General features: G+C 45.3%; 1 non-coding gene across 1 annotated transcript; it reads right to left on the reverse strand.

Moving 5' to 3' along the window:
• Nucleotides 1-10,727: 10,727 nt before the first annotated feature.
• On the reverse strand, nt 10,728-10,801 carry Trnan-guu (transfer RNA asparagine (anticodon GUU)). Its single transcript has one exon. It is a non-coding gene; the product is annotated as a tRNA-Asn (tRNA).
• Between the last annotated feature and the right edge of the window lie 67 nt (nt 10,802-10,868).

A 10,868-nucleotide genomic window follows, 5' to 3' on the forward strand; every position in this document is an offset into this window, starting at 1 on the left:
GGAATCTGCTCAACTGATGAAGGACCAAAGACATATCTCAGAGCCAGAGACAAAGTCTTTGCGCGTGCTGTTGGTGCGAGTCATGTGACCGTAAACATCCGGTTCTCCTCTCCGCGGTCAGTCTTGTGGTTCAGTCTGAAGACAGTTCTTCACAGAGAGAAGGCGTGTATTTGAACTGTCTGTGTTTTCGGAGTTCACTGTAGAAGAAGTAATTGATTGTTCTCACTCTGTATTCTGTGACTGTCCACCTCTACCTGGTTGTTGGACTGTCTGTTTCGGTGTCTGTATGTGTGCCTTTCTCTCTCTTTCTGTTTGTCTGTCAGACTGTCTCTGTCTCTTTCTGTCTCTGTCTCTCTTTCTGTCTGTCTGTCTGTCAAACTCTGTCTCTCTCTGTCTCATATTTTGTCTGTTTTCCTTTCTCTATGTTAGCTCTTTCTCTCTATCTGATATCATTCCGTCTTTTTTTCTTTCTTTTTTTCATTGTAATTTTTCGTTGCTTCGTTCTTCATTTATGTGCTAATTGTTTTCTTTATGGTCATATTTTTTTTCTCTTTCTCCATTATTTCCCTTTTGAGATCTAGATGAAAAAGCAAAAACAAACTATATCTCTGAAATAGAATTATATCATTCATTTATTTTCCTGTTTGCCCCCACCTTCCCTACGCCCCCCCCCCCCCCCCTCTCTCTCTCTCTCTCTCTCCACCGCTTTTTCTTACAATTTAGTTCAGTCCATAACACCCTTTTTTCTCTTTCGATTATTTTTTTCCATCTGTCGTTGTCCGTCTGCCCTCTCTCTCTCTCTCTCTCTCTCTCTCTCTCTCTGTGTTGTTACATGGGTCCCGTACCCAAACTTTCCTGGGAGGGTTATCAGCCATGTCACCTTTGGATAAGCCAACTGTACCTGAGTAACTGCTCTCTCTCTCTCTTTCTCTCTCTCAGACAAGGCATAACTGGAACAAGATGATACGAAACTGGATGTGTTCAAATGTCAGTGTTTAGCAGGTCAGTGCAATAAAACTCTTCAGTGTGGAAAATTACACTCCTGTAACAAAAAACAAACGGCTAGAAGTGAGTGCGCGCCAAGTCTCTCCCTCTCTCTCTCCCCCCCCTCTCTCTCTCTCTCAGCTGAAGACACTGTTTGAAGAAGAGAACGGGAATACAGGTTTTTAAGATCTATAGACCATTGCTGGCGAGGTGAGCCCAGACTCCACAGAGCAAGGGGAAGAACACGACAGCCCCAAAGCAACGAGGACCCCAGAAGACGACCCCAAAGGTCCTGAAGAACCCGAGGTCACCCCCTCACGGATCATCCACGACACCATGATCAGCACCAGCGTGCCGGCGGCGGGTCTGACCCACCACGACCTGAACGTGTCGGCCACCACCAGTGAGGACGAGGACATGAGTGAGGAGGGCGGACGTCTGATCATCAACATGCCCGTGGAGGGACAGGTATTCCTGGTCATAATGTCGACACCAAAAAAACGAACAACAATCACAACAACAATAAAAAATTATTATATATATATATATATATATATACTACTGCTGCTACTGCTACTTTTACTACTACTACTACTACTTCTAGTACCATTGCTGCTACTGCTATGTCCGCTGTCAGAATAATCTTCCTCAATATGTAAAGTGAAGGCTTCGGCTGTCTATGGAAACCTTCCTCAGAATGAAAAGTTCAACTATAATGAATGCCAATAGTGATAGTAGCTCAGGACTGTCAGAATAACCTTTATCAGTAACACATTAAAAGAAATATCAATAATAACAGTTGTAAAAATACTCGTCCTCGGTACATTCATTTTAACAATATACATGGGACGAAGAACCAGTGTGAAGATGATGATGGTGATGGTCATTATTCTAATAGCAATGGTGATGATGAGGAGGAGGGGGAGGAGGATGAAGACGATATCAAAATCCAAAAGCACTTTGCAGTTAATATTTAGATATATGTAATATATTCACAGTTTCGAGAATACGGTGGCATGAAGAAACGACGTTGTTAACGCTGTTTGCAATATTACCATGCAGAAGCATCTGTTTGTTTTTCTTTAATTTTTTTCCTTATTAATCTGATCAGTACAAACGTATCCATATAACGTAGTGAAGAGATAGGGAAGATAATACTGTAGGAACTACAAGAAACATTTATTTCGAGAACAAGAGTAATCAAATTGCAAAAAAAGCAATGATTTCTTTCATCCATTTCCAGTCACCATTATTTTTCGATGGATACCTGATGCCTTCTTGTCTCAACCAACTTGCAGATTCCGGAAAATATGCTTCCCACCCAGGAAACAAGCCCCTCCTCCCTCCCCGCTGACCTCCCTCACACCCCTAACTCCTCCTCCTCCGCCCTCACCCCTGCCACCTCCACCACCCCACTCTCAAGCCTACCGCCCGTCTCAGCCACGGCTGCCACCACCACCCCCACGCCCACCTCCACACAAGCTGGCAAACGTACGGCCTCAGAGGCTGGGTTCACCGCCACCCCCACCCCCTCCGTCTTGCCCACGGAGGTCATCTTGGAGGAGCGGGAGGAGGACGAGCTGACAGAGAGCGACACCCCCACCCCCACCCCTCCCCCAGAGGACGTGGAGGGAGAGGGGACCGGTGGCCGTGGCTGCTGCCGCCATGATGCCTCCCTTGAAGAAGAAAAGGAAGGACGTGTCTCCGGACAAGTATTTTGAGGTTAGTTCAGTGTGTGTGTGTGTGTGTGTGTGTGTGTGTGTGTGTGTGTGTTATAAACCTTGTTAAGGTTCTATTATGAAATAAAACATATTCTGATTCACACACACACACACACACACACACACACACACACACACATCCATAACGCACAAAAATATCAGCGAAGAAAAGCAAAACAAAGCAGAAGAAAATGAGTACTGATATCTCCGCGCGACGACGTATGTGTGTGTGTGTGTGTGTGTGTGTGTGTGTGTGTGTTCGTTCTTTAGGTTCGCGTCTTTTCACTGTCAGTGATATTAGACGATTCACCACCCCCCAAGCCCCCCCAAAAAACACAAAAAAACAAACAACAACAACAACAACAACAAAAAACAAAAAAACAACAACAAAAAACGGGATGGAGAGGGGTGCGGGGGGGCGGGGGGGGAGATGAAAGCAGAAAAGGTAGAAATCTTAAAAAAAAAAAAATGCATACCTAACATACAATAACATTTAACAGTAAAAATTCAATAATGATAACAATAATCAGAAACCATTAACACAGTTCTGAAGTACATTAAATGAATGTAGAAATAGGGCTATGAACTAATGCCTGTGAAAGGGGGGGGGGGGGTATGTGTGTGTGTGTGTGTGTGTGTGTGTGTGTGTGTGTGTGTGTGTGTGTGTGTGTGTGATCAGTGATGTGTGTATGTGATTTGTGACTTGAGTATATTCGTGTGGGGTGGGGGGGGGGGGGGGGGGGGGGGGGGGGGGGGGGCGGGGGGGGGAGGGCAGGGGGGGAAGATAGAAGTGCAGAATGGGAAGCGGTGTGAGGTTGGGTGACATTTTCTTTCTGATGACTGCTTCGTAGCAAAAGGAGAGGCGCATTTCAGTTTGATGGTTTTTTTCTTCACTTCTTACTGGCTAGGTCATCATCGTTGTTGTGTATTGGTAATTGTAGAAGTTCAGACTTTAGCTGTAGTTGTACTAGGAGGTAATGGGTGTATTCTCTTTCAGAGTAGTAGAGCACATCTTTTTCTTTCTTGAACATGCATAGCTTTTGCGTTCTATTGCAATTCTGCCTTCACAGAATTATCAGCTGTGTAACTGTCTGGGTTTGCTGTTTGTCTGTCTTGCGCATGTCGCACCAATTAACGCATTGCTTTTTTCCCCTTCAGATCAACGATCTTAAGGCCAGTCAAATACTAACGACATACGGCTGTGCAAAATGTGGCAAGATCTACAAATGGAAGAAGACTTTAAATAAACATTGGAAGGAGAAGCACGGCAATGACCCAGGGGACAGTCAGTACACGCCTCCGGGAATGCAGATCCTGCTGCAACACACGGACTACAGACAGGTGGAGCACAGAAGCTGTCTACACAAGGACCTGCTGGAGGCCATCACTGTGAAGAGCAGTGACGCCAGCTCCCGCTCCCAGAGCCCGCACACCTTCCTCAACGGCCACTACAGCGGGGCCGGGCAGGACGACGACGTGGACGGCGAGGAGCCGCTGAGTTACGTGGCCTCCAGCATCTCCGTGGGGCCCTTCGTGCTGGGCACCAGCAGCCAGCCAGTCTTCCCGTCCACTTCGGGGCAGCGGCAGAGCCTCATCAACAGCCTCAACGCCCCCATCTCCTCTGCCAGTATCCTCAACCTCACCACCACCACCCACAACACCCTGGACGAGATGGACAAACCCCTTGACTTGACCATTCCAAAGACACATTAAACACACACGCACGCACGCACTACATCGCTCACATCTGTACGGAACGGAAGCGAGTAACACACACACACACACACACACACACACACACACACACACACCAAGGGAAAAACAACAACAACAAAACCCTAGCATGAATGCTACACATGAATGATTCAAGTGAAATTAACACAGAAAAGTAATGATAAAATTTAAAACACAGATGAGACATAAAAGATAGCAAATAAGGTGACGGGTAATAGGGATATGAACAGACAGACACATTATGAGAAAGACAGAGAGAGGGAGAGAGAGACAGAGACAGACAGACAGACAGACAGACAGATGTGAAGGTATGTCAGTACGGAAAAAAAAAAGAGTTGGGTGAGAATCTTTCACAATTTGTAATTCATGTAAGTATACAGAATCGTAGACATGACCAGACTAGAGTTTGATTTCGTTAGTTTGTGTCCACTGTAAGGAGAACACATTCAGATCTCTGAAAACAATATTTTATGGCGTGATACGTTATCAGCTGAGAGAGAGAGAGAGAGAGAGAGAGAGAGAGAGAGAGAGAGAGAGGATTAATTCAGTTAAGGCCATAGCCCCATATGAATGAAGAGCGATAATACAATATGCAGATGTCACCATAACCATCAGTAAACATTCACCATTGTCACAATTAGTTATAGAAGTTATGATAATACCGTTTCTCTTAACTTAAAAGCTATGTGTAAATACCATGCGAGATTACGTATGACACCATTGAGAGAGAGAGAGAGAGAGAGAGAGAGCAACGAAGCACAATTTATATGTTATGGCATGGAGAGAGAGGGAGGGAGAGAGAGAGAGAGAGAGAGAGAGAGAGAGCAACGAAGCACAATTTATGTTATGGCATGGAGAGAGAGAGAGAGAGAGAGAGAGAGAGAGAGAGAGAACAATTAATCACAATCTATATGTTATGGCATGTTGTATATAAATAAAGTCGCTGTGAAATCATGTGTCCCTGTTCGGTGTATTTGTTGCTTGTGCCCAGCTGACCACACGGGGTCATATAAGGGTGAAACACCTGTCAATATGGATCCCATAGAAATAAGAACACTGAAAAACAAACATAGCACACACGCTCGAAAATTAAGCACAAACACAGACATATTCATGCATGAATTCGCTCAGAGGGTCGTCAACGCAAAAGCAGACTACACTTCACAGCTGTATCAACCACAGTATCACGTGGGAATGCGTGAGTCTACCTTTACATTCCGGAGTCTGAAAGCATGTCACACATACGAAGTTAAGTGTGATGTTTGTCCTTTGGATTCGAAGATGACCATGGCTTCAAAAATCACATGGAAGACAGGTGGCTGTGGGTCCGGAGGTGACTGATAAGGCCAGTCCAGACCCTGAAGGCTCGCCCACATGTGGGACACAAATGAGTGGGTGCTGTCGTGGGAGTGGATGCTGTTTGGGCCTTGCGCACAGCACGCTTTCGTAGCGCTTCGGTGATGCGCCTGGCTTCAGTTGCTGGGGTCCTGTGGTGATTTTGCTGTGCCAAGGTTGACATGTCACATAGAAGACGTAGATATTATATATACATATGATAATTTCCAAAGCAAAATGCAAGCATATCTATTTGAACCAGGCAGCAATGTCACCACACGGGAAAAGTGATATGTTTTTAACAGATGGTCATAATGTTGCCTCCATTCCCATCCATCCGAAAAAAAAGCTAACACACGATTGAAAAATACACCTGGGTTTTTCACAACTGTTTACACACACACACACACACACACACACACACACACACACACACACACATCTTTTCAAAACAAAACAACAACAATTGGCTGTCACCTCCACACAAGGCAGAAAGAAATGTTTCAAAAGACAACCAGCTGAGTACATTAAAAGTTCACATTGTTACTCTGAACATAATTCAAAGAAAAACGCATCTCTTGCATTGGCTCAGATTTTTTCTCGACAAGGAATGCAAAAGATACACACAAAGCATACACATGGTCAGTTGTGAACTTCATCGCATCAGCTCTATCCGTCAGTACCTTTCTGTTGAAATTACTAACAACTCTTATTTCTGCTTTTGTGCTGTCACGAATTGACTACTGAAATTCTCTTCTCATAGGCTGTCCACATAATATTCTTCAGCGAATTCAAAAACTTCAAAACAATGCTGCCCGTCTGACTCTCAGAGTCCCACGTACTGATCACATTTGTCCTCACCTCCGCACTCTACATTGGCTCCCCATTGAAGTGAGAATTAAATACAAACTTGTGTGTCTCTGCTATTCTGCTTTCCACTCCGCAGGACCTACATATCTTTCTGACCTTATCAGTGTTTACACTCTCGCAAGAAATCTCCGCTCTTCCTCTGACTGTTACCTTTTGAAACTTCCTCGTGTCAATACAAGAACTTACGGTGAACGTTATTTCTACTTTGCTGCTCCTCACATCTGGAACAACCTTCCTCATCATATCCGTGCATCTGATTCTCTGCTTTTCGCTCATCACTGAAAACTCATCTTTTTAAAACCTATCTATAAGTACTCTCAGCTTCCTTGTTCTCCAGCACCACCCATGTCAGCTCACTCTGGATGTATGTAGAGTGGGAAAGGGAGAGTGTGAGTAGGGGGAGGGGGAGGGGGTTGAGAAAGAGTGGTCATGAATGTTTTATGTAACTTGTAATATTTTTCTTTCATGTAAAGCGCCCTGAGCTCTTAGAGAGAAAGGACGCTCTATACATGTACATTATTATTATTATTATTATTATTATTATTATCAAAGCGCCGTGGCAAAGTATATTCCGGGTTGGACTTCTGATCCAGAGTTCACCGGTGACAGGGTTCGAGACCCCTTTTCGGCATGGTGATGTATCCTTAGGGAATCGCTCTCCACCCAGGTACCCTTATTACTCCGGTTAGGGGACAGGAGGCTGAAACGGCAGAAGGAGACGACTGGGCCCCGCCCTCCTATGCTTAGCCCCAGACACGGTGGACATGTTTTGTTGTTGTTGTTGTTTTAGACCACTGGAGAATTCTGCGGCCATCTTAGATATTGTGCATGCGTATCTAATTTTTACTCGAAATTCGAGTATTGCCAAAGGCGATCGACATAGACAAAAGCAGCAAACATGTGCTGTCCTCCATTTTTTCAGTTGATAGATTCTCACTGCTACAATCAAACTGTAGTCAGTGAAGTGCCACTGTATACACACAAAAAAAGAGAGCAAAAAGTCGAAAAAACGAAGGCTGCTGTTTTGCACGTTCTGCTTCTCTCGATCGCCTCTGTTGCTCGAAATTTCGGAGAGCCGGTCTACTTCGAAAGCACAGATCATGTGACGCACCTCTATAAGTCACGTAATCACGGAATTCTCCAGCGGTCAATTCATTGCCCCAGTGGCCATAAAAGGCCATGGGCCCAACCTTTCACACACAGCACTGACCTTTTTTTTTCTTTTTTTTTTCCTATGTGACTGGCCTGATCAGTCAGGTGTTCAACTTCAGATCCAGTGTTCACCAGCGAGCAGGGTTCAAAGTCCCATTTTGGCATTGTATTGTGTTCTTGGGAAAGACACTTAACAATTGCGAGAACAGGAAATCGCAGAAGGGCTCATCCCTTCGGACACGGACAAACCCCATTTACTGGCCCAGATCAAGAAAGCTAAACACCCATATCTAAAGCGAAGGTAAATCAAGCAGCAGCAACACAGTTCAACCTGGAAAAGTGCAGTCCCTCGCAGGCCAAAGTGAACGGAAAGCTGCCTTTCCTCCCTCCCAGTCTGGCAGTCAACACGGGTCTGAGTCTGCTCCAGGCCCCCACTCTTGTTGCCCAGTTAGGTCAGTTCCAAGGCAGCGCTGCTGTGTCTCAGCCCCTCTCCGCTGCCGCCACCAACGCGGAAACGGGATTGAACCTGAGCACCAAGAAACCCGAGGTGGAGCAAGCTGTGCGCGTGAGAGACAGAGAGAAGACGGAGGGGGTTTACATGCAGTGGAGATACACGCACTTCAGAACAATCAACATATGGCTGCCTATTCCCATAACCACATGTAGCATCTGGGCCTTCATTGTGCTCCAGTTGGCAGATCAGGGCAATTCTTCCACCCCAAAAACTGACATTCAAAAGACCAGTGGGTATACAAAAAAGCAGTCTCAGCGGCCATCATAACATCTCCACCGTATAAAGCAAACATTCTCGAGAAACAGCCAAAGATGACTTATTGAAGCCATTCAACTCTTCTGGAGTGTAGGACGTCAAAAACAGACCTCCACAATCCCCTGTCCTAGCTGTGTCCTTGCCTCTGTCTGGCTCGAGGTAAGGCCCACCTTCTTGGTGTCTGCCTGACGGTGTCTTCGTCAAGTGTTTCTCGGTCAGCATATCTTTTTCTTCCTTTGGTGGTTCCATTTTAGGGCCTGTCTGGTGATGCTTTACGATGATTTTCGTCGTAGCGTTTGCCTGATCCATCCTCAGTTTCTTTTTCCAATCCCCTTTCAGCTGACAATAGTGTCTTCTTCCATAGGTCGACGTTGCTGATCTTGTCTTGCCAGTGGATCTGGAGGATTCTTCTCAGACAGGTGTTGATGGATATCGGCACTTTGTTAAATGTAGTCTTTTTTTCATCCTCCATCACCCAGTACCACACAACAGCACATACTTCGCGTTGGAATTGAGAAACCTAGTTTAGTTTATTTTTACAGCACTCTGGAGCTCCAGATGTTCATGAGCTGTATTAAGGCTGCTCTGGCCTAGACAGTGCTTGCTTTGACATCTGCATCTGAGCCGTCCTGCTTGTCGACAGTGCTACCAAGATAAGTGAATGATTCCACCCCATCCAGTATCTTACCTTCGAGTGTGACTGGCTCAGCACTGGTTGCATTTGTTCTCATGAACTTCGTCTTGTCCCTGTGGATGTTGAGGCCTACTTGAGGTGATGTGGAGTCCGCTACTCCTGTTTGTTATGGGGCAGCAGGGAAAGACCATTCACAAAGTCCACTGAGGTCATCCATGTGGTTCCATAGTGTCCATTGTTTCTTCCCTGTTCTGTTAATGTTTTCAGAATACAATCAATGACAAGTAGGAATAAAAACATAAACAGGCAGTTTTTGCCTGACACCGGTCTGGACCTGAAACTGTCTTGTGAATGAATATAGATGACGCTGCAACTCATTCGGCAAAAAAGACTTCTTCCATGAAAAAAAGTCACCAAAGCAGCAGAGCAGCATGGCTGAAACAAGGAAGAAATCTGAAAGAACCGTCAAAAGAAAACTGGAAGAGGTGATCGGGGAAGAAGAGGACTGGTCCTGTTTAATATGTCGTCAGCCATGCAGTATGATAGTCAGTCGTTTTCGACTATGACCATCAGAACAGCAGAGGAGGTAACAGCTGTCCCGACTATCTGGGCCAGAACTCTCTGTGTTTTGTCCAGATTACATCAGTCTCTCGGCCAAGAGGGTTTTAGGACAGTCGGCGTTGGGATGGTTCCCACAGGCCAGCTAGCCCCCGAGGCTGCAGCACTAAGAGCCAGTGCAGTCTTGCCTCCTAGTTTCAGAGTCGTAGTCCTTCACAAAAGACTAAGCTGTGAGTAGTTCCCCACTGCATTGGAGAGACCAGTTGATAATACAGCTCTCACTTTGCTGTTGGTTCAACTGTGAACTTATGTCAGTATGTGAGATAAGCTTACTGTCCTCAGCCATAGTCGCACAATTCCTCGTGAGGTGTGGTTGCAGCAATGGGCGCATGAAGACTGAACGCACCATTAGATATTTTTCATTCTTATAAAAAAAGAAAAACAAAAAACAAACAAAAAACCCCGCAAAAAAACAACGAAAAACCAACCAACCAAACAAAACAACGTACGTTGTATCCGTATCCGGCAGAGTTTTCTGATAGCAACGTCGCCGTTGGTGACTCAGTTTGGCGGCAGAAAACGCCATATAAGCACAATCACACGTTCACTTCATTCACTGGCTGATATCTTCTTATCTCCCTCTGTTTTAGCTGATAATAATAATACATAGTTTTTCAGTCTACTAATGGCGCGATATCCAGCACCAATGCTGCTCAAAGCGCCTTACATCATCCAGTTGACTTCAAACATGCCTTAAAAACATATCAACCGCTATCTGACAATGGAAAACATCCACTGAGTGTGCGGTTCAGATTGAATCAAAATGCACACTTCAGAGATGAATCAGATTATAAAAGTTATGAAGTAAATATGTCTTAAATTAAAACAAAGTGCATTTCATAGAAGAAACACAGACAGACACACACCACCCCCTCCCTACCCGCTAAAAAAAAAAAAGAGAAAAAAACTTCGTCCCTGGGTGGGCTCGAACCACCAACCTTTCGGTTAACAGCCGAACGCGCTAACCGATTGCGCCACAGAGACTTCATAGGTCACGCCTATTTTCAGAAGTCTTAAAGCAGAGAAAGCCCATGGGACCCGTGACCCCGGA

This window comes from Babylonia areolata, chromosome 9 (assembly GCF_041734735.1).
Source record: "Babylonia areolata isolate BAREFJ2019XMU chromosome 9, ASM4173473v1, whole genome shotgun sequence".
Taxonomy (NCBI): domain Eukaryota; kingdom Metazoa; phylum Mollusca; class Gastropoda; order Neogastropoda; family Buccinidae; genus Babylonia; species Babylonia areolata.